The sequence below is a fragment of the Felis catus genome, chromosome B2, assembly GCF_018350175.1.
Source record: "Felis catus isolate Fca126 chromosome B2, F.catus_Fca126_mat1.0, whole genome shotgun sequence".
Classification (NCBI taxonomy): Eukaryota; Metazoa; Chordata; class Mammalia; order Carnivora; family Felidae; genus Felis; species Felis catus.
The window spans coordinates 23,404,475-23,428,741 of record NC_058372.1 but is presented as its reverse complement, the minus strand read 5'-3'; the positions used below and the strand labels follow the sequence as shown (position 1 = coordinate 23,428,741).

Genomic DNA, 24,267 nt, shown 5'->3' with positions numbered 1-24,267 from the left:
GTAGCCTCCGTCAGAATTTCCTTCCTTAATTTAATTTTTATTTAAATTCAAGTTAGTTAACATATGGTGTAATAATGGTTTCAGCAGAACCCAGTGATTCATCACGTCCATATAACACCCAGTGCTCATCCCAACAAATGCCCTCTTTAATGCCCATCACACATTTGGCCCATCCCCCCACCCACCTCCCTGCCAACAGCCCTCAGTTTGTTCTCTGTATTTAAGACTCTCATATGGTTTGCCTCCCTCTCTGGAATTTTCTTCCTTCCTAAGGTGGAAAAACATTCCACTGTATGCAAAGACCATTTCGTTTATCCGTTCATTTTTTAAAAATATATAATTTATTGTCAAGTTAGCTAACATATACAGTGTATAAAATGTACTCTTGGCTTTGGGAATAGATTCCCATGATTTATGACTTACATATAACACCCAGTGCTCATCACCTCAATGCTCAACCCCATCAACTTTTAGTTTGTTCTCTGTATTTAAGAGTCTCTTATGGTTTGCCTCCCTCCTTCTCTGTTTGAAACTATTTTTTTTCCCTATCCCTTCCCCCACGGTCTTGTGTTAAGTTTCTCAAGTTCCACATATGAGTGAAACATATATCTGTCTTACTCTGACTTATTTCACTTAGCGTAATACCTGCCAGTTCCATCCACGTTGTTGTAAATGGCAAGATTTCATTCTTTCTCATTGCCAAGTAGTATTCCCCTGTATATAGAAACCAGATCTTCTTTATCCATTCATCACTTGATGGACATTTGAGCTCTTTCCATAATTTGGTTATTGTTAACAGTGCTGCTATAAACCTCGGGGTGCATGTGCCCCTATGAATCAGCACTCCTGTATCCTTCAGATAAATTCCTAGTAGTGCTATTGCTGGGTTGTAGGGTAATTCTATTTTTAATTTTTAGAGGAACCTCAACAATGTTTTCCAGAGTGGCTGCACCAGTTTGCATTCCCATCAACAGGGTTAAGAGGGTTCCCATTTCTCCACATCCTTGAAAACATCTGTTGTCTCCTGAGTTGTTAATTTTAACCACTCTGACCGGTATGAGGTGGTATCTCAATGTGGGGTTTTGATTTGTATTTCCCTGATGATGAGTGATATTGAGCATTTTTTCATGTGTCTATTGGCCGTCGTATCCACTCATTTGTTGATGGACATTTGGGTGAGTCCACTTTTTGGTGATTATGAATAATGCTGTGAACACTGCTGGACAAATAATCTGTTTGAATCCATGCTCTCAATTTTTTGGGCATATACCCAGAAGCGGAGTTGCAAGATCATTTGGTAATTCTATTCAATACTTTTAAAACCAAGTCATTGTTCTTCTAAATAATAACTTGTCCACAATTTCCTGCTGTCTATTAGAATGAACTGGGATGGGGCTGGAGAGGTGGGAAGGTAGGATAATCACTGTTGAAGATCCTGGACTTTGTGCTAAAACAAACTTAACTTTCCATCTTTGCTCTGCCAATCACTGGCTCTGAAACCGTGGTTATATTACTTAATCTTGGAGCCTCAGTTTCCTCACCTACAGAATAAGATAATACCAACCGTACGTCATTAGTAGTTATACTGTTTTAGCACAATGCTCGGCACATAGCATTCAATGATCCCAGGTGTTGGCTATGCAAATGGCACCTACAACAAGGTGAGTCCCACAGGCTCTAGTCACAGCCTCTTATGATGGCTTGCTAAAGTGTTCTGATGTAATGACACCTGTAGGAAGACTGGTCCCACTTTTTTTTCCTTCTTGTTGTGTAGGTCTATGTACAGAAAGAACTGGTCTCTTCCTGGAACCTTTTCTTCTTAACCGTTTTATGGAGACATAATTCACATACTGTAGAAGATTTCAAAGTGTACCATTCAGTGGTTTTTAGTATATTGACAGTTGTATACCTATCAGCACGATCAATTTTCATTACCCACAGAAGAAACTATACCTGAGTTGTTACTCCTCAAACCTCCCATCTTCCCCAGCTTCTGGCAACTGCTTATCTCCTGTCTCTATCGATTTGCCTGTTCTGGCTATTTCATAAAAATGAAATCATGTAATATATGCCCTTTCATATACTGGTGTATATCAGTACTTCATTACTTTTTATGGCTGAATATATTCCATTGTATGGATATACCATGTTTTGTTTATCCATTCATCAGCTGACAAGCACTGGGCTGTTTCCATTTTTTGGCTATTGTGAAGAGTGCTGCTGTGAACATTCTGGGTATAACCTTTTTGAGTGGACATATATTCTCATTTCTCTGGAGTACCTGCCTGCGGGCGGATTGCTGGATCGTAGTGTTTCTTTATACGTACAATGTAGAACTGTTGCTTCCTGGATCTGTCAGGAGGGCACCAGACCAGCAGAAACCAAACTCTTGGGGATAGCTCCACTCAGTGACAGTTTTGAAAAGCTGTTCCAGTTTGTACTTTGTAATCTTGATGTGCTGATATATTTTCTTTGCGTAATATTCCATTGTATAGATACATCACATCTTCTCTATCGATGAATAGTTAGATTGCTTCCGTATCTTGGCTATTTTAAATAATGCTGCAATAAATATAAGGGTGCATATATTTTTTCTAATTAGTGTTTTCCCCCCCTTTGGGTAAATACCCAGTAGTGCAATTACCTGATCACATGGTAGTTCTATTTTTAATTCTTTTGAGGAACCTGTCTATTGTTTTCTATAGTGGCTGTACTAATTTGCATTCCCACCAACACTGCACGAGGGTTTTTTTCTCCACATCCTTTCCAATACCTGATATTTCTCGTCTCTTTGATACTAGCCATTCCCTGAAAACATAATTTTGAAGGAAGATACAGAACATTCCTCCTGCAGTTTTGCAAATTCTAACTTCTATTCTGCATCATCTTATATGAGAGGTTCTAATTCATATTAGCTGCATATTAGTCATGTCTTCTGTCCAATATCTGCCCTCTCTCAACCGTGTTACTCACACATTTGAGGTGGTGTTGCCTATGGTCAAAATCTATTGGGTATGGTAGTGGCTCCACAGGTTACAGAGAGGAAAAACAAGTTTGCTGTCTTCTAGGAGTTGAAAAAGGATTCTAAAAAAGATTAATAGTAGATAAGGGGCTCTGAGAAGGTATCACAAGAGTACATTTCATGAAGACAAAAGAAAAATGTCTGCTGAAATTTTATTTATAGAAAAAGTGATGTTAAATACTTTTCCTCAGTTACAGAATTTTGAATCAGTAGCCAGTAAGAATGAATGTTCTTTTTAAAAAAAGTTTATTTACTTTTGATGTTTATTTATTTTTAAATGTTTAATTTTTTGTGTGCGTGCGTGCACACACAAGTGGGGGAGGGGCAGAGAGACGGGGACAGAGGATCCCAAGCATACTCTGTGCTGACGGCAGAGAGCCTGACGTGGGGCTCGAGCCCATGAACCGTGAGATCATAACCTGAGATGAAGTTGGGTGCTTAACCGACTGAGCCACCCAAGTGCCCCAAGAATAAGTGTTCTTATGAGTGTTTTCCAGACTATGTCACAAAAAAGCTTATATATATAGAAGTTTGTATATTACACACATCCTAAACTCAAAACCCAGGAAAACAAGCAAGATGCAACAGAAAACAAACCTGGTGACAGATGTGACTTTGGACTGGGGTAAAATAAAAGGAAGTAAGAGAAAGGTAAGAACTAGAGTTAAGAGAAAGGAACAGTTTTTTGGGATTTTAAATAGAAGCAAGTGTTAGAGGTATTTAAGAAAAGTTGAGTGCTAAAAAGGAGATTAATCCTTCAGACACAGAAATGTTGCTCTCCATAATCATGCTAATAATCTAAATAAAGTCTGAAAGAAAGTCTTTTGGCAGTCAAAGAAGGACTCCAAAGTGGTTGCTATGGATAAAGCCTGAGAGAGTTTAATCCCAAAAGAAGAATATTAATGTTCTTTGAGTACCTACTAAGTTCCAGGCACTTATGCAGGGTGTTTTATGGAACTGAATGTCATCCTTGTTATTAAATTCCTAGGAAACAAGCATTAACATCTTTGTTGTAGGGACAGAAGACAGAGGCCTGGAAAGGGTGAGTAGCCTGTTCTAGGAGACAAGAGTTGGGAACTAAAGAGCGACAGTAAGCCAGGTGGCTACCTGATGACCATGGAGAAACAGGGTCAAATTTCAAACCATCGCATCCCTGTGGCTCTATAAACATGGCAAAGCCATTATAATGAGAACTTTGATCCACAATATACTCCGAAGTTAGGCAACAGATTATCAAGTTCAATTCATGACATAGGTCCCACTCTGTTTACAAAAAATATAAACAGGAGTAGGAGATTCAAGAGTGTTACGTAAAAGTAAATGTTTGGTTTTAAAACAGGAGTGATTTGCTGGTTTTTGACACTTTTGATATAACTGTGTTTGATATTACGTAAGATATTTTTAAAACATAAAATGTAACTAAAACTTGCCAAAATTCTAAAAATGTTTGGAGGAAGGAGGATTTATTAAGGATATGATGAGAACACGCAAACGACATAGGGCTTTTGCATTCAAAAAGCTCAACAGGTAGGTTTAGACAACTATCATGGGCTGCAAGCATTTTACAATGCAAAAGTTCTCCTGTAAGATTTTACAGGTATTTGCAATTTGTGGCTGGGGACCTTCTCTATGAAGCGTGGAGCTGGGTCTGGAAAAGTTACTTTGGGCTTCAACTTGATTTGTCCTTGTGAACAGGTAAGGCCTAACAATTCCTCGCTTATCATTTCTTGGGTTCTTTATCACTCAGTGAGAGCCTGTTAAAAATGTAACACATGTATTTAAAAATGGTTAAGGTGATAAACTTTATTATGTGTAGTAAGATACTACAATTAAAAAAACCCCAAACACCTGGGTTTGGCTCAGTCAAACCTGGGTGACTCAGTCAGTTGAGGGTCCAACTTTGGCTCAGGTCATGACCCCCACGATTCGTGAGTTTGAGCCCCACATCGGGCTCTCTGCTGTCAGCACAGAGCCCACTTTGGATCTTCTGTCTCCCCCTCTCTCTGCCCCTTCCCCACTTGTGCTCTCTCTCTCTCTCTCAAAAATAAATAAATCATAAAAAACAAAAACAAACACCTAAATTTAAACCAGAATGTGGCCCCCTTCCTTTTTCCTACATTGTGAGGTACCAGTATGGTTTTCCTTATGCCACCTACCACCTCCTAAATAATTAATTTAGTAGATTAAAAAGCCTGTCAGCTTGTATTTAAAATACCTAGTTCTACATGTATCCAAACACTGTTGGTCCCCACAGACATCATACCAAGAACCTCCATGCGTGCTCATGACTGCCTCTGGTTAAAATGATTTTGGATTTTTCAGTTTTTTGATGTGGAGTTTTCATGTCTAAAAAATCTGTACCTTTATAAAAAGTAATTGAACATTTGTCACATTTGAGGAACTAAAAAAAAGATGGCACTGTCCCCCAGGGTCCACACAACACTTACATATTTTTGATTAACAGGATGATGTCACACAAACAGAAAGGTACAGTATACTGCCTGGGGTAGTAGGATGTTACCCTACTACCTCTTGGAACTGCCTCTAACCCTGCCCTTTGTGATAGTTAATTTTAGTGTTAATTTGAATGGGCCAAGGGATGTCCAGATTAAACACTATTTCTGGGTGTGTGTGATGTTTTTTCCAGATGAGATTAACACTTGAGTTGGTGGACTCAGCAATTAGATCGCCCTCCCAGGAATCAGGTTTGTCCTCCCAAGGAAGAATTCACACCTTTTCCCTGACTGAGCTGGGGATGGGATCTTATTTTGGCTTCTGCTGTTTTTAGGCCTTCAGACTCAAGACTGAATCACACCGCCAGCTTTCAGGGTCTCTTGCTTGCAGATTGAGGGACTTAGCTTCCTCTGCGTAAATCTCCTTTTATATCCAGTTGGTTTGCTCCTCTGTAGAGCCCTAATACACCCTCTGACCTTGGGCACATCACTTGGCCTCTGTGTGCCTCAGTTTTCTCCATTGTAAAATGGAGAGTTTGACAATTTCCAAATCCAAATCACAAAGCCAGTCTGCGATTCTATTATTCCACACAAAGGAAAACATTGCAAATGGCTTAGGTAGGAACTTATAAACACTGGACTCTTACAGACTCAAGTGTCCATATAGTAAAGCAGAATTAGTGTGGATAAAGGAATCTTAGTTCAAAATAAACACTAAAATCACGCATCTGAAAGCTGACAAAGTCTGAATGATAATTTAACCATCCATTTGTTTTACAGAGCAGGAAACTAAGACCCAAAGAAGCCAGGCAATGGGTCCAAGGCTTCAATGCTCATGATCAGAGATGGGAGAAATTTTAGAGATCATTTAACTCAGGATTCTCAAGGTGGGGAGGGGAATAAGGGCTTTTAAGGGAGGGGAGGGGGCTTTTCCAAACTTTTATCATCACCCTTTCACTCCGAATTACTTTTGTAGCAAACTTCACTACCATTGAAGCATGTCTATCAGCCTGCTAAAAAAGAGAAATAATTACTGATTCAGAGGTCAGTGTTTTTGTTCTCTAGAAGAGGATACTGAGATGCAGAGACACTAAGACCAGGTCAAACTGCAAGTTGGAGAAAGAACCAGAACTAAAGCCAACCCAATGACCCACCCATTTATCCACTGCATAGGTATGTCTCATGTTACCTGAGGGCCCACAACATGCCACACGCTGTTGCTGTGCCCGTGTAAAGAATGGAGTTACAAGGAATGAGACAGATGTGGCTGAGTTATTTCCCAAATACATGACCTGACACTCACTGAGAGGAGTTCAAGTGCTCTCCCCTCTGATCTGGGCAGGTTGTCTGACTATCTTGACCAATACACCTTTGACAGTGAAAGTCACAGGGCATGGCTTCTGAGGCTAGGTCATAAAGGCACCATATCCCCTGCCTGGCTCTCTCTTTTGGGACTCTTGCCTTGGAACCCAGACACCATGTTGTGAGGAAGCCCAGTCTACATGGTGAGGCCGTGTAAGCACGTTCTGGTGACAACTCTTGCCAGGGCCCTGGCTGGCAGGCAGTGTCAACCACCAGGCACGTAAGTGAGTAAGATGATTCCAGGCCCCTCCTTCTGAGTCTTCTGGCTAGGCCTGGTCACCATGGAACATTCTCATGAAGACAGGCTCAGTCTGAATCCCTGATGCACCTAAGCTGGGAGTGATAATAAATGAAGACTGTTGTCCTAAGGCACTCAATTTTGGAGGTGGTTTATTATGCAGAAACAGATAAGCAATATGTCAAGTTCTTGAGTTTACTGCCTTTGTTAGATTTCTACTACTCTTCCATCCCACATTCCCTTCCATAGTTTATAGCGAAAGTGAAAAGCCATCTGCTTTTGAATTCTCCCCCTAAACTTAAAACACGATTTTCCACCCGTTAACTTAGCCTTTGTATTAGGAGATAATGTTACCTGACAACATCTTTTTTGGGCTATACCCGTGCCCAGATTTGAAGAGCTCAGTATCCTTTAGCAACTCTGCCTCTTAAGCGCAGTTTCTAGAACACCTTTGCCTAAAAAGAGCACTGTCATTTCCAGGCATGGCCCCTCAGCCTGCTTGTCTGCCACAGATGTCTCACAGAACGTTTACATCACAGATGCATTGCAGGCATGGCATCCCATGGTTCAGTCAGCACTCTTGTACTCTTGCCCTTCCCTGAATCACCATGTGGCTGCACTTGGGATATTCTCCCTCCAGCCTTTCTTGATGCTTCCAGAGCTGAGATGCCAGTGTACTGTTTCTGAGCTGGTAAGACCTCAATGATGCCACTTCTAGTTCAGAAGGGCTTGTGGCCGCAACTCAGCCATATAATGCTGATAACTCACTTTGCGAATACTCAGGTGACATCTGTGAGTGCTCCAGGACCCACGGCTACATTGGAGATCTTGTTTGGATTAGAGTCGATGCTAGGTTGACACACCACTGTCATTTAGGATATGATGGCCATTTTGAACTGATGTCAAAAGTCACACAATCATTATTCAACTATGTCTTGCACAGGTGACCAAATTTACCTTCTGGCTCTGGTGTCTCATGGCAACTTCTGGGGTAAGGTTTCTTTTTTTGGGGGGGGGCGTTAAGGTTTCTGTACTGGGAATCTTGTGAACTCATGCTGATTTGTAGGCATGTTACATTGCTAACATGAATAATTCCTATTCCTTTGGTGTAATATACTGGTGACTGTGATAGAAAGACACTGAGAGGTAGACAGCTATGATAATAGGGCCCGATCTAAAGATAAATTGAGTACTGAGTTCTTGCCCTTGAGATGTAGGCTGGCAGGGGGCCTGAATTCAGGGGGCCTTCCCACAGATGCTAAGGTTTCTGTCCATCCTATTCTCTCTGCTGCCAGAGTTTGAAAGAATACTATGGTTCTCCTTGGCAATCCTCAAAAGCATAAGGCATTTCAGTTTTTGATGGGGGAAAATTTTACCCTGGAAAAACCTGAGTGCCAAGGACTATTATAAAGAGGCTGAAGGGAACTGAAAATACCCAGAGGAAGATTTAACAGTGTAATAAAACATTCAGCCAGCAGGTGGCAATAGAGGACTTTGTAAGCGATTCTGGCAGTTGAGTTCGGACGTGCTGGAAGGTAGCTTTTAACAGCTATTGTACAAGTGATTTATGTATTTGGATTCTGCTCAATGTTATATATGCATTACTGAATAAAACATTCACAGTGTATTTCCATAAAGCAGCTGAGCTCCAGGTCCAAGCTTCTGAGTCCTAATTCCCAAGGCTCAAAGGAGCCCCTGACATCAAATTGCTTTCCTTCCAGAATAGCTGCTCCATAACCCAGAAAAAGAAATGCTTAGGGAGAGCCGAGAGAGAGAGAGAGAGAGAGATGTGATGTGACCACATCATCAGAATGGCTTACCAAGCAGGTGTTAGGAAAAGCAAATGTCTGTCAGATGGTTTCCTCAAGGCAAAGCTGTCCAGGGCTTCCCCGCACTCCCACTGCTGTTCCCTGGATTCCCTCTACCTTGCTCTGCCTTGCTCAGCACCACTGAGCCGACAGGGTAGAAGGGGAGTAGTCTTAGCATGGACAGAGTAAAGGAATGGCCTATTTGTCAGAAATATGTCAAATATATATAAAAAAGTGAAATTCTCATAGAGGGGTATTAAGTCATGGGGTTTTTCTTCCTGTCTTTTCCAGAGAGCCCTAGCTACCCACAGCTATGGGAGTTGGGAAATGTCTTCAGCATCCCAAACAACACTGAGCTAGAACCATCTGGAAACGGAACATCCTCAGGTGTGGGGAGCTTGTTCTGAAGGCTGCTGGCCATTCCTGGCCAAACCTCTGCAATCCCTTCCCACGTGGTTTTCCGGCCAGGGCTGTGCCGCAGGACTTCTAATGCCTTTGAGGTCTGATGTGCTGTGACATTTTGATGCACCATCATAAGTGGGAATGAGCCACGGAACTGCCAGCATAAAGCCAACGTGTCATTTGCCTTGATGGCACAGGCCCCTGGGAAGGAAGTACTTCTCACTGGGAATGTGCCTGAGAGGCAGAAAGGCAGCCTCTATCACTGCACCTAGAGCTGGGACACGGTTCCACAGAAAGCACAGTGCGATAGGCCAGTCCCCGTGGTACATGCCAACCTACCATTTTTCTTTTTTTTCCCCTTAAAGTTTATTTTGAGAGCGAGAGACAGAATAAGCAGGGGAGGGGCAGAGGAGCGGGGAATAGAGAATCCAAAGCAGGCTCTGCGCCGACAGCAGAGCCTGATGCAGGGCTCGAACTCATGAACTGTGCAATCGTGACCTGAGCGGAAGTTGGACGCTTAACCGACTGAGCCACCCAGGCGCCGCCCCCCCTCCCCCGCCCCAAGTACACACCAACACGTGGGCATTCTGGCTTTCAGTCACTAATACATCATATTAAAGTCTGAAGCAAGCTCTTTCTGCTCCTTCTCATATTTGCCTCTTGTCTCTGTATTTGAACAAAGGAAAGGAAATGCGGTTATGATAAGCGGAGATAATATTATTCTCGTTTTGCAGGAGAGGAAAATGAGGTTTATAAAGATTAAGAAAATGTGCTCCATTTCACACAACTAATGTGGTGGGCAGCCAGGACTGAAATGAAGCCAGAACTGAAACCCATAGCTCGTCTGACAATAAAGTCAACGCACCTCATTTCTGTGATGGTGAGGGCTGTGGGTGCGACGTTTCTTTGCCAGAGCTAAGGCCCTCCTGCCCACCGAGTTAAAAAAAAAAATCCATCTAAAGGGAAAGCAATATGATTCTAGTCATCAGGAGGGAAAAAAATATCACAGGAGAGATGCCGCCAAGGAGGAGAAAAGAACATTTCATTTCTTCATTGCTCATGCATATTGATAGGAAACGGTATAAAACATCAGCAAGGCCACCAATATGTCTTTAATAAATACGACGGTGCCCTCATTTATACCCATGGCTCCATTATCAATGTTCTGAGAGTGCTGACTGTTAAATCTATATTGCTAGACCAGACTATCTCCTGAGCCCCCAACCCAGTATATTCAATCTTGAAATTACCTCTCGAGTTCATCTATCCTTTTCCATTCCAACCTGCCACTCCCTTCCCTCAGCTCTAAATGATCTCTTGCTTAGAGATTAGTTCTACCTGGACACTCTGCCTCCATTATCCACACTCTACAATTAATTTTCTTCATTACTGCAATGCCTCCAGCACATTAATTTGATACTATCACTTCACCGCTTAAAGCACTCTAATACGCTCTCACTGTATATGGTGCTCACGCGCTGTACTCACCCCTCCTGCTCTCATCACGCTGTACTCACCCCTGCCTGCCTCCTTACACTGGGAGGTGCTGGAACACTCATTCACTCATGTGCTGTTCCCGTCAGCCCGAATGAACCAATGTCTGTGAGGTAAATGAACTGTGCAAAGCACCAATGGGCCCCTTATTAACACCTTGTCCTTAAAGAGCTTAGACCTAATCAATTGGGAATGAAGGGCGGGACTGTGCATTCACCTTACTTTTCCTGTCATCTTTTTTTTTTTTTTTCCTGTCATCTTCTGAGGGAGACATCGTTGTTATTAGTGGGAAAATTGCGATGCAGACGTGAGACATGGTGATTTATCTAAGGTAGTGGAGCTGGTAAAGGGAGAGCAGGGGTCAAACTGAAGTACTTGTCCAGTTGCTACTACTGGGCAATACCTGGAGTACTTGTTAAATGCAGGTTCCTGGGCCCCATGTGTTAAACCTACTGTGGCTGAGACCATTGGCTACCCATCCACAGATGCCCCTTCTTTGCCTCCTTCCTTCCCAACAAGGCCCCAAACTGTCCAGCCCCCTGTGAGCCTTAGAGAAGGCTGGTCTCTCTCTAGCCCCATGGTGTCCACCTTGATTGATCTAAGGCAGTCACTGTGGTCTCAATCTATCTGACCAGTGAATGGTTGGAGCACAACCATATAACACACTTCTGGTCAATGTGACTAGAAGGGAGGATGGTTGAGGCCTTGTGGGAAAGGTGTCCCTGCTCTTAAGACAAGGAGACAGGGACTTTCTATTTTTTACTGTTGGACATTGTCAAGCTGGAGCCAGGTCTATGGGCCATTGAATTAACCGATCCAGGACTTGTTGTTATAATACGAAACAGTCCTATCATATTCTCGGGTCAGAGATTTGGAGAGAGAGAGAGAGACAGAGAGAGAGAGAGACAGAGAGAGAGAGAGACAGAGAGAGAGAGACACTACTAGAGGGTCATTTTGGACTTTCACTGGAAAATGGAACAGCGTGTGAGAAGATTGCACAGAGACGGTGCAATAATCTTGCCAACATTTCTCCTTGCAGAGCAGGAGACGAACCCTTATAGCCTATAAGAAGCCATGACCAGGTACTACTGTGTAGGCTGGAGAGTTCTACTTTTAATGATGTTCCTAGTTGGGTGACAGGTAAGCTTTGCTGTGATGCTTGTGTTTGAGCCAAACATTTTTTGTTTTAGCAATTTATGTTTATGTTCTATGTGAATTCCTTTTATTACTTAACAGAACAAGGATATGTGGGATTTTCTTTTCTTTAACCAGGAAGCAAACATTTGTAGTCATAATCTACCTGATGTCCTCACATTTTAAGCTGGATCTGGGGATGGGTAGTTAAAGTGCCTGGTTAGGCTACCAATGAACAATTGCTTCAGGTTTCACCAAAAATGTCAGTGACCATGGGGCGCCTGGGTGGCTTGGTTGATTGGGAGTCCTTGATTTTGGCTCAGGTCACGATCTCGTCCTTAGTGGGTTTTAGCCCAGTGTCAGGCTCCATGCTGACAGCACGGAGCCTGCATGGAATTCTCTCTCTGCCCCTCCCCCATTCACACATGAGCTCTCTCTCAAAATAACATTAAAAAAAAAAAAATGAGTGACCAGAATTAGGTAAGTGTCCCTTTCCCTGAGAATTAAGGTTCACGATGAGATTATAATTTAAATTGTGGGTTATCAGTGTCCAGAAAATATACTGTCCCCGATTAAGTAAAAAAAGCCCTTGGGGGCACCTGGGTGGCTCAATTGGTTGGGTGTTTGACTTTGGCTCAGGTCATGATCTCATGGCTTGTGGGTTCAAGCCCCGCATCGGGCTCTGTGCTGACAGCTCAGAGCCTGGAGCCTGCTTTGGATTCTCTGTCCCTCTCTCTCTCTATGCCCCTCCCCCACTTGTGTTCTCTCTCTATCTCTCTCTCTCTCTCTTCTAAGAATAAATAAAAACATTAAAAAAAAAGTCCTTGGATTTGCTTAACCATATTTTATATATGCTCATATGACCAAATATATTTGTTATATTAATATGCATAACAGTAAATAAATATATTTGGCTATCTGTTTTGTAAATGGGTCCCTTTTAATCTTTGTTTGAAAAAAAATTTTTTTTTTGTTTTTTTAAATTTTTTTTTTCCAACGTTTATTTATTTTTGGGACAGAGAGAGACAGAGCATGAACGGGGGAGGGGCAGAGAGAGAGGGAGACACAGAATCGGAAACAGGCTCCAGGCTCTGAGCCATCAGCCCAGAGCCTGACGCGGGGCTCGAACTCACGGACCGCGAGATCGTGACCTGGCTGAAGTCGGACGCTTAACCGACTGCGCCACCCAGGCGCCCCGAAAAAAAATTTTTAAAAAGGGGTGCCTGGGTGGCTCAGTTGCTTAAGTGTCCGACTTCAGCTCAGGTCATGATCTCAATGTTTGTGAGTTTGGGCCCCTCATCAGATTTGCTGCTGATAGCTCAGAGCCTGGAGCCTGCTTTGGATTCTGTGTCTCCCTCTCTCTCTGCCTCTCCCCTGCTCATGCTCTCTCTCTTTCTCAAAAATAAACATTAGAAAAAATTAAAAAAGGTTAATCTTTGTTCAAAGGAAGACAGTAAACACAGATACAAAATTTCACAATCCTAAAAAAAATTCTATGCAGAGAAATATGGATTATTGACCTTCCATCCCCACTGCTTGGATTGCTTGTGTTAGCAAGCCAAGTTAGATAGAAGTGAACCGGGGGACAAATTATGTCCTGTTTTGCCTCTTGCTTCTCTTGGGGTGCTGCTGACGTGAGTTCTGTAAGCTCTGAAGCTCCAGGTCTCATAAATGAGTGGCGCTGATAGGAGATGGCGGCTGAGGTGGTGGAGACACTCTCTCTTGTGGACAGAGCGGCTTGGAGTGGGGAAGCCAGGGCAAGGGGATCTTCCTCCACTTCCTGGAATATGCCATGCTCTGCAGCACTGAGGGTCTCTGCATGGTCTGTCCCCACCTGCAGGACGCCTGCCCTTCTCCACCCTCCCTTCACGCACCTCTGCTTATCGCCAGGGCCCAGACCAAGTGTCACTCGGTCTCAAGACATCCTTGACTGGTGTCCCTGGTCATCCTGTCATGTGCCCTCCTTGTCAGCACTTAGTTTGGCTTGTGATAGAGTCACCCGTGTGCTTGTCTGTTTAATGTCTGTTCTCCCAGACTGCCAGCTCCTGAGAGCAGGGGCCGTGTCTGCTCCTCCATGCCTTGCACTGCACTGAGGAGGTGTTTATTGAAAACAGGAGAAGTGAAGGCCTTGACAAGCCCGAGGCTCTTGGATACTTGCAGTATAAGCAGGGGAGGACTGCACAATGTGGGCTGGGACAGTCAGGCTCTGAATCTGAGTCTTGATCAGTGTGTCCATTTGAACTGTGCCTTCTAAATGTTCTCAAGTGCAAAACACAGATGAAAAAGTGTGAAAACCGATTAGTCTTGGAAAATGTTTTTTCAGTGAAAGAAAAATTTTCAGGTTAGTTAGTGGGTAATAACATTTACTTGGTGAAGAGATGAGCACACACACACACACTTTACAGCAATCAAGACGTCAACTCTTCTAAAAGTTTTTTTTAAATTTATTTTTGAGAGAGAGAGAGAGAGAGAGAGAGAGAGAGAGAGAGAGCGCGTGAGTGACAGGGGAAGGGCAGAGAAAGGGAGAGAGAGAGAATCCCAAACTGAATCCCAAGCTGTAAGGTCACGACCTGAGCTGAAATCGAGAGTTGGACGGTTAACCGACCAAGCTAGGTCGGTCATGATCTCAGACCTTAGAAGTAAACTCTTCTAAAACCATGCCAGAAACAATTACTGAAAATGACAGCCTCTGCTCTGGAATCATTTTCCATTTATATGAAAGATATATAAATGAAATAACTGCTCATTAAACCTATAAATATACATAGGAAGATTACTTTGTCATTTCTGACGCACTTCTAAATGTCCAATTCAATAGAAGTTTTGGATTTCTTTCAGAACTCTAGCTTCATTTCTTATCTACAGCAGCTCCTTTAACAAAATTTCATTTATCAGACGTGCTACTTGTTTGATATTACAAAACTGTACTTTAAGCTTAAAATTTCGTATTACTTACTATTACTATTTCTTAGGATTGTAGGATGATACTTATGTTTCAGATAAATGATTGGGAAAATAAAATTTAGCCAATTTAGCATTGGACATACAGTCCTGAGTGATCATTAGTAATTCACTGAAACTTCATTATGGTGTGTGATATTTTCAGGTTTTTCCAAACTGTAAGTGGAACAGGTTCTACTGCAGTGATATCGAATACTCTCACAGGTACGGATAAAATGAGGATAATGAGAGGATGAGGGCCTGAAGGAAGCATGCTATGTGGGAACAGCCTGCCCGTGGAGAAGCAGTGCAACAGGAGGCTGTTCCTCTGAGAGGTCCTTCAATCCAAGTCTCTTTTAGGTTTTTTTTGGCATTAGCTCATTAATTCACCCACATCTCAAGGACACAGGCATCAAGGATGGTGTCTGGCTCATTATCTCAGACTCTAGAGTGGGGGCTGGGATGGCAGTGGATGGTTTAATCAAGATTATATAGCATGTCACAGAGCCGGGATCCAAGCCTTCCTAGAAAGTCACAGCTCAAACCGCTGGTTGGTCCTTACTGCTTCTCTGGACAGTCTCCAAGTGTTCTTTGTGGATGGGCAGGGTGGAAAGAGCCAGAAACTGCAAAGTAAACCTCAGCAGTCAGATTTACCTAACCCATCTGGCTATTAAATATCTCAGGATAACATGATATATCCTAAGGTTGGTGGGAAAAGCAGACTAAAAATCTTGGTACGTCTTATGGAAGAAAAAAAAAAATGTATCCCTGAAGTCTTTCATTGCTGTGGAGATCAGAACATCAGAGGGTTTGTTATATCTTAAATTTAGGTGAGTGGTCAGAGCTTCAAATAAGCCTTCCCTGCTGAGCCATGATTGAAATAGTAATACTATGAGAAAAATGGAAAATTTTGAGCCAGTGTCCCCCTAAAATTAAATATATTTGCAAATGTAACCATCAGATCTACAATTCCATTTACAATCATATGTGTGCGTGCATGCACGCACACGCATACACGCGCACACACACACATGGTGTAGAAGCCATTCGAGGATAAGCCATCTTACTGGCTCATCACAGTATTAAGATAGTTACTATTGCAAGTAAAACATTCATCGCTTAAAAATACTGTAGGGTGAATGTAAAGAAGGGCAAAGGTTACATGTCAGACCTTCATGCACAAAAGCAGATGAGCACAGCAGTGTGTCTCTGGCCTCCCTGCATCCTTGCTGACTTTCAGACATTCACCCTTCTTTCAGGCTACAGTAATATGGGGCAGTGAGAGGCACATAATGCGCCACAGTCCATCTGTTCTATTGCGAGTAGGGAAAATTCTAGTACATCAGTTAAGAGCTTGGGGCGCCTGGGTGGCGCAGTCGGTTAAGCGTCCGACTTCAGCCAGGTCACGATCTCGCGGTCCGTGAGTTCGAGCCCCGCGTTGGGCTCTGGGGTGATGGCTCAGAGCCTGGAGCCTGTTTCCGATTCTGTGTCTCCCTCTCTCTCTGCCCCTCCCCCGTTCATGCTCTGTCTCTCACTGTCCCAAAAATAAATAAACGTTGAAAAAAAAAAATTTAAGAGCTCAATATGCAAGCTTTCTGGGAGGCAGGTGAATGTTAATGGTGGTGAACCAGCACCTGTCATGCAAAGTCACTCCAGCCCCGACCTTTACTTTCCAAGGATCTAGTGGCCAACTGATAAACAGGAATCAGCTGTCTCCGGTTTTCTTTTTTTGGAGTCTGACTTTCCCCCATCACAGCATCTCTCTTCCTTCTCTCTGTTTAACCAAGTCGGTGGACTTAATGGCCATCAGACCTGTGCCCTAACCCCGGCTTTGTCATTTACTAGTTGGTTTATGTACTTCCCCTTGTCTTAGCTCCCCCGCCTAAAATGGCCCCCGCCTCACAGGGACATGCACAGGGACTGAGGTATGCACAACGCTGAGCACAGTGCCTGGTACAAGCAGGCAGTTAATAATTGTTAGCCATTAGCACCGCTATTCTTTCTCTGTGGTCTCTCTTCAGCCACTGCAAATAGCACAGGAGGTACCAACTGTGCTTAGTCAACAGTAGAGTGCCAGCTTACTACTTCACCTTGACTCCCTTCCCCCTACAAAAGCGTGACGCCTGCGTACTCTGGCTCTGACCACTCTCTGGAGTCCTAGAACTGCTGCTGAAGAAATCGTGTGCATCTCCAGTCTGCCCCTGCTCTTGGGTGTGGTTCCCTGATGACTGATGACAGCACCTTCATGAGAAGGCCACAGAATGCTCCACTGTCTCCATTCCCCCCATGTCTGACCTTTGATCTCGGTCCGGCAGCTCAGTCCTGCATCTTTGCACCCCAGCCAGTCCAGTGGACTCAGATCTCATCTCTCCACACACAAGTACTCATAAGACACAGCCAGATATGACCTCTCACCCAAATCTGGAGTAGCACTGAGATGCCTTTGCAGTAACTGTAGGATCTGCCCCTGCAACCTGCCTCAGCCCTTCCCTGCTCCGTGGCCACGCTTTCACAAGTGTTGCTCACGTGGCAAAGAGTACATGCAGGCAGGGGTTCCTACCAGCCCACTGCTTTTTCCCTCCAGTGTCCTTGCTGGAAATATATATACTCTCCAGCTAACATATGCCACTTCTACCATATTTAAGCCCTTGAGCGAATGGCTCCTTTACCAGAAAGTGCTTACCATGCCCCGCCAAAACTATCTGAGTATCAATTCTCCTAGAATTTTAACCGGAGGTGACATGATCTAATAGAAAAAGTCTGAGTTTGGAATCAGAAAGGCTTGTTTCTGAGTCGTGGCTCAATATACTAGCTGTACAACTAGGGGCAGATTACTTATTCTCTGAATGTTTGCTCCCTCATCTATAACATGGGATAATAATACCTACCCCACAGGATTATCATGATAATTACATTAAATGTATATAAAATATCCAGTAGAGTCCCTAGGGCACACAGAGAGGCTCAAAAACTATAAGTTTATTTTTCCACATCTTTCTCAACTGATTATTTTTCATTTCACTTTCTGGGAGAACTTTCTGGACATACTTTGATCTCCCAGGCTGGATGGGAGGCTCCAGAAGGGCAGGTCTTTGTGGGACTCATTGCTGCATTCCCCACAGCATCTAGCATAACCCCCTAGACAGAGAAGGTGACACACACATATTTATTTATTAAAAATTAAAGATTTAGTAAAAAAACTAAACATTAATTTTAAACATTTATTTTGGAAGAGAGAGAGAGGGAGGGAGAAAGAGAGAGAGAGATAGACGCAAAAGGAGAGAGAGAGGGAGACACAGAATCCCAAGCAGGTTCCGCACTGTCAACACAGAGCCTGATGTGGGGATTGATCCCAGAAACTGCGAGATCATGGCCTGAGCCGAGATCAAGAGTCAGCCGCTTAACCAACTGAGCCACCCAGGCGCCCTGATACACACATATGTAATGAATGAATTACGGTATGATTATAATATTCTTGCCAACATGAGTCAATGGAATCATGGAGTACGGGAATTGGAAATAAATCACTAACTCAATTTCATTTTATTGCCTCCGGGTAGCAGCATGCACACACTGGCTGCCTCTCAGCTCTGTGCTTCTGCTCCACCATGCTGCTTCCCTGATCAGTGAGATGTTGCTGGCAGGTATGTGATGCCAAGAGCATTTCTTAGGAAAATGTTAGCACCCATATAACTTATGCCACTTGGGGAAACATCCATCAGAGATAAACAACTTGTAATCTGACAACACATCTGTAGTAAGTAGTTCAGTGCCTGGCATGACATAGTAGATTAGACAAGGAAGCAGAGCTGGCTGTTAGTAACCTTTCATCCTTCTGATCTAAAAAAAGAGTCTACTTCACTGTATCTTTTTTGGTAAAAACGTGCAATCAGAAGGCATGGATGGTGGAGGTAAATGGGCAGGTGGAGGCAAGTCCAGCTACCTCCCTCTGGCTTCTACCGTGATTCTGCCTGTCCTTCTGGCTGTTCACCTCCTGCAGGCATCCTTCCTCCTACAGTCCCACCCATCAAAAGGCCATTTCCTCACTGCCTGAGTTGACTACTAGCTAATCTCAACACCCAGCTAAAATGAACATGCTAATGGGAACTGTTCTCAGATAATGAGATATTAACTGTGTCCTTCTGAAGAAAGCCCTCCTCTTTGGGTCTGCTCTGTTAATGACTGGGTAGGGTTTTCAGGCTGGGCCAGAAGGCTAATGTAATTGTGCAGCTGGGCTGACGTTTTACCCCCTTGCCCTCCAATGGTGAACCTGCTGGTGGGTGGAGAATGCTATAAAGGGCTGACTATACAGTAAGAGTACTTACTATTTTATTTACCTACAGATTATATATGTAACAGCCAGTGGTACATCCTTGACACGATACTTAAGGCCGCTGGGCTTTCAGGTCCTTAAACGAGAAGAGTATTCACCTAACTCTGCTTCTCTGTGGTTCCATGATTGTCACAATATACTGTGTTTTTCAGGTTTGTTTCTGCTGAAGCTTTGATAATCTGAAACATGGCTAAGACTTTAGGTTATAACACAGTGGGTCGGTGCAGAAGTTGGACATTGGGGAAAAAAAGCAGATGAAGTGTTTCTTTCGGCAGCTCACTTAACCCGAGCCTCAATTGCCTTCTCTGTGAAAGGGGTGGGGGATCATCACTAAGGCTTCTTGTATCTTTCTCATGATGAGTGAAAGTGACCGAAAACCATGTGAATTATAATCTGACACTTTTGGTAAACCTGTGGTTTTCAATAGGGATGCTCACCAAAATCATCTGTGTGATCTCAAAAAAAAATATGTTGAATGGTTAGCCAGAATTGGGAACCACTGTTATACGGCATTCAACAAACAAAGAACTATGGATCTGTCTAGAATCATTCATGGACACTTGAATGAAATGACCACATATTCTGTGACTACTGAAAGATAACAAAAGAAAGATTCCAATAATTCTGAAAGAGAGAACTGCTTGTCCCTTAGAACATCCCACATAAAAATGCGAAATTGCAGGAATAAAGCCTGAGAACACCCTATATAGGGATGCACAGAATGCTCTGATTCTAAATTACTGGTTCTTCCCTAAATCCAGTAAAGAAAATGACCTGCTACATGTCATCGTAAATGCCGGGGCTACATTTTAGATATTCTAAATCTTCAAGCCAATAATTTTAATCAATATTAGTCTGCGAGTTTTAAATGACTTTCTACTCAACCTTCCCACCCCCGTCAAGTAATTATCAGAGATATTGATTTCATTCCATACATTCAATCTTACAAGTTCAAAAAATATTAGCCTATTAACATGAAAAATGTAATTCAGTGGAATTAAGCAGCAGAGGGAATTTCATATAATACCTGGAAATTGGGCCTAAGGAAGATTTTTAATACATCAGTGACACTACCCTTCCCAGTCTCCAGGCTCTGGAGTGGGTGGGTAAGGAGGTTACAAAGGGGATACTATAGTAGACAATGGTGTGTTGGACCTAAGACCATGCTGCACATGGATGAAACATCAGAAAACAAAATCTCAACACCTCATTTTACAGATTAAAAACAAAAATCAGATTTATAGGGCGCCTGGGTAGCTCAGTCAGTTAAGCATCCCACTCTTGATTTCAGCTCAGGTCACGATCTTATGGTTCCTGAGTTCAAGCCCTGCGTTGAGGCTCTGTGCTGAACGTGGAGTCTGCTTGGGATTTCTCTCTCTCTCTCTCTCTCTCTCTCTCTCTCTCTCTCTCTCTCTCTCCCCCCCCCCCCCGACCCGAGCTTGCACTCTTTCGCTCTCTTTCTCTCAAAATAAATAAATAAACTTAAAAAAAAATCAGATTCACAAATGTAGAATGACTTAACCCAAATTACATACTAAGCATGTATCAGAATTCAGGTCCCTTTATCCCAGGTCTGGGACTTTTTCCAAACGATGTCACTCTAACAGGATGGCTGGTTGAACGGATGGATGTTAGGAAGACGAGTGATTTGGAAACACTGATTCTTTTCTGTACAGAATCACTGACTTTCCCACACTGCCTACCGTTAGACTGACTGCTAACAATACTGAAGACATAGGACAGGTTTTCAGACTCCATTTTTACTAGGCTAATCATTAATTTCTCAGCCGCCAATACCATATACAGAATGGAAAAATTATCGATGCTGGTAAATTCTATCAGTTTTCAATAAATGAGTCTCAACAGGTGTGTGTATGTGTGCTTGGCAGGGTGGGGGGGGGGGAAGCCATGCATGCACACATCATTCAGTGATCGTACACTTTTGTGTCAAGACGTTGTGGAACGTATCAGAAAACTGGGATTGTAATAATGGTTCTGTCTGTAGTGTTAGGTCTGTTTTCTCAGCAGCAAAAGGTGGAGATTAGCCTCTCCTAGTTACTTGGAAGATTAAAGTGATAAAGGATGGGAGAGCATTTAGGAAAGTTTAAAGCATTAAACAAAGCAAAGCAAGATCTCTGGTGGCGTACAGCCTGTATTCACACTATATATACACTCTTGTATGTTACACTTTGTGTGTGTTCCAAAGTATCATACATGTTCCCTGCAAAATAAGTAACAGTTGATGTATATGGCTAAGAAAAAAAGAGCAGAGAGAAAAGTCTTGAGATACCTGTGGAGGCAGGTGGGACAAACCAGACATTCTCATTTCACCTAGAGTTCTCCAGAGGTAACCACACGGATTTATAATCTTGGTCATCCAATAGTGAATTCTTCAATAGGACTCTATCATCTGTCTTCTAGAGTGTTTGCCAAAACAGGAGGCAAAGGTATGAAATGAATACTCCTGTATTGAATCCAAGACAATGAGGCCACATTGCTAGCTCTGAAGAGGAAGACCGTGTCCCAGAGACGCAGCCTAAATGCAAGATGAACCAAGCTGAGGCTCATGGCGCCTTCTCTGTCGAGTGGCAGAGGTGCACGGACCACAGGTACCTGGCCAGACCACAGGAACTCTGCCCATGGAGGGTGGGTGTGCTCCAAACGGAGGGAATTGAAGCAATTGTTTGAAACAGAGTCAGCCAGCCCACCAGCAGCAGAAAGAATAAGCAGCAGGGGTGGGAGTGGGGAAGCAAAGATGCAGCAGCAAAGCAACAGGAAAGGAAAAGGTGAACTTTGGGAGCTGCCGTTCCATCTCGAAGGACCTGTCTATGGTGAGGTAAGACAGGTAAATGGCTGGCAATCTTTGCTGAGCTGCCCCATTTCTCCAGGTGTCATTAGAATAAAGCCCCATCTCAGATCTGTTCCAAGCCAACCCACACTTCTGAACCTCCTATTATCTGTTTTGTGCAAACAGAAATAGCCTAACGCAAGGGGATATTCTGGGTCCCCTCAGGGAGAGGAATCTTGACTGCTGTAAGGCTCCCCAGAAGCAGCCTGGTAGCTGCCTGCAAATCTTCAAGGGTTTCAAATTACAATAAACATCATGGTGAGGTCACAAGACCCTGACCTTCCACTCCAGCTGAGTTCCGAAGATGAAACACCCTCTCAGCATTTTGAACTTTGCCTTGTGAAGCAATGCCCCTAATTTGGCTATTGTTGATAGCGCTGCTACAAACACTGGGGTGCATGTGCCCCTTTGAATCAGCATTTTTGTGTCCTTTGGATAAACAGAGCGCCACTGCTGGGTTGTAGGGTAGTTCTACTTTTAGTTTCCTGAGGACCCTTCATACTGTTTTTTCCAGTGTGGCCGCACCAGTTTACATTCCCACCAGCAGTACAAAAGGGTTCCCCTTTCTCCACACCCTCACCAACATCTATTGTTTCCTGAGTTGTTAATTTTAGCCATTCTGACAGGTGTGAAGTAGAGCCCAAACGTCCATCAACTGATGAATGGATAACAAAGATACATATACAAGGGAATATTACTTGGTGATCAAAATAATGAAGTCTTGCCATTTGCAACAATGTGGATGGAACTAGAGTGCTAAGCAAAATTAGTCAGCCAGAGAAAGACTCCTATGTTTTCACTCATGGAATTTGAGAAATTTAACAGAAGACCATGGGGAAGGGAAGCGGAAAAAATAGTTTCAAACAGACAGGGAGGCAACCATAAGAGAGTCTTAAATACAGAGAACAAACTGAGGGTTGTTGGCGGGGAGGTGGGTGGGGGGATGGGCCAAATGTGTGATGGGCATTAAAGAGGGCATTTGTTGGGATGAGCACTGGGTGTTATATGGACATGATGAATCACTGGGTTCTACTCCTGAAACCATTATTACACCATATGTTAACTAACTTGAATTTAAATAATAGTAATAATAAAGCAATGCTCAGTCAGTTTTTCTTCCAGAAATTTCCCCTTAAACTGAGATAAACAGTACAGGATGACAAGTTCAGAGTGTGTAACTAAGAAAACAGAGAAAAGTATTCTTCCATTCTCTTAAAATCATATTTGCTCATTTATTTTTTTAATGTTTATTTATTTTGAGAGAGAAAGAGACAGAGCACGAGCAAGAGAGGGGTAGAGAGAGGCAAACACAGAATCTGAAGCAGGCTCCATGCTCTGAGCTGTCAGCATAGTGCCTGATGCGGGGTTCGAACTCATGAACCGTGAGACTGTGACTGGAGCTGAAGTTGGACGCTTAACCAACTGAGCCACCTAGACGCCCCCCCACCCCCATGTTTGCTCGTTTATAAACAGATACTGAGCGAAAGCACACGACATGGAAAAGTGTTTTACCCTAAATCACCAAGAATAATTTAGCATGACAAAAGTCACCATTTCATGCCTATGCTTTATTTTATGACTGATAATTTCACTTAAACATTTAAGTGAATAAAGTCTTAGGTGTCTGCTAAGGACTATGATGCAGTACTCTGATAATTAGTACCTTATTACCAGGCTCAGGCTGCAATTTCTCCAACACGGGAAGGTAGATACACAGCAACTGTTTCTCATGTGATTAGATATTCACAGCCGCTTAACATTATAAAATGTTCCTGGTATGAGCTCTGCAAACAGGAAGCAACTAAATGGTGTCTAAAGTTAAAAAAAGAAAGGAACACTGAAATTTTATATTTACAACATTATGCTTTAACTAAAGAAGAAATCCTGCAGTTTGGTTTAAAATAGAAACAACACTGCAGAATTCCCAGGGGTGGCATTTAGCAGTAAGATTTGGTTTTCATTTCACCTGGCTTCATAATGAAAACATGAAGGATGGCTCCCGATTTCTCCCAGATCAACATATTAATCCATTTAAAGAAATGCCACAGGAGGCTGGGCCTACTTTTCCTTAGAAGGCAGATGTAGTTTGTTCTTGCTTAAAATTGAATATATCTCTCAGTTCTAACAATGCCTGAGCCTGAGCGCTATAACGTGAGCTGGATTTCAATCAAGACCGTGGGCAGAGACTGTGGTGAGAGCACCCGGGACTTTTGTGCAGTCCACAGCCCCTACT

General features: G+C 43.1%; 1 protein-coding gene across 6 annotated transcripts in view; it reads right to left on the bottom strand.

Moving 5' to 3' along the window:
* LYRM4 (LYR motif containing 4) overlaps positions 1-24,267 on the bottom strand; it is a 180,839-nt gene that overhangs the window by 28,425 nt on the left and 128,147 nt on the right. The window contains exon 5 of one of the 6 annotated variants that reach the window (XR_006598611.1): positions 23,652-23,846. The exons of the other annotated variants lie outside the window; for them this stretch is intronic. The gene's annotated coding sequence lies outside the window, so the exon portion shown is untranslated. Of the gene's footprint in view, positions 1-23,651; positions 23,847-24,267 lie in introns of those variants that run through there. 6 annotated transcript variants of the gene reach the window in all.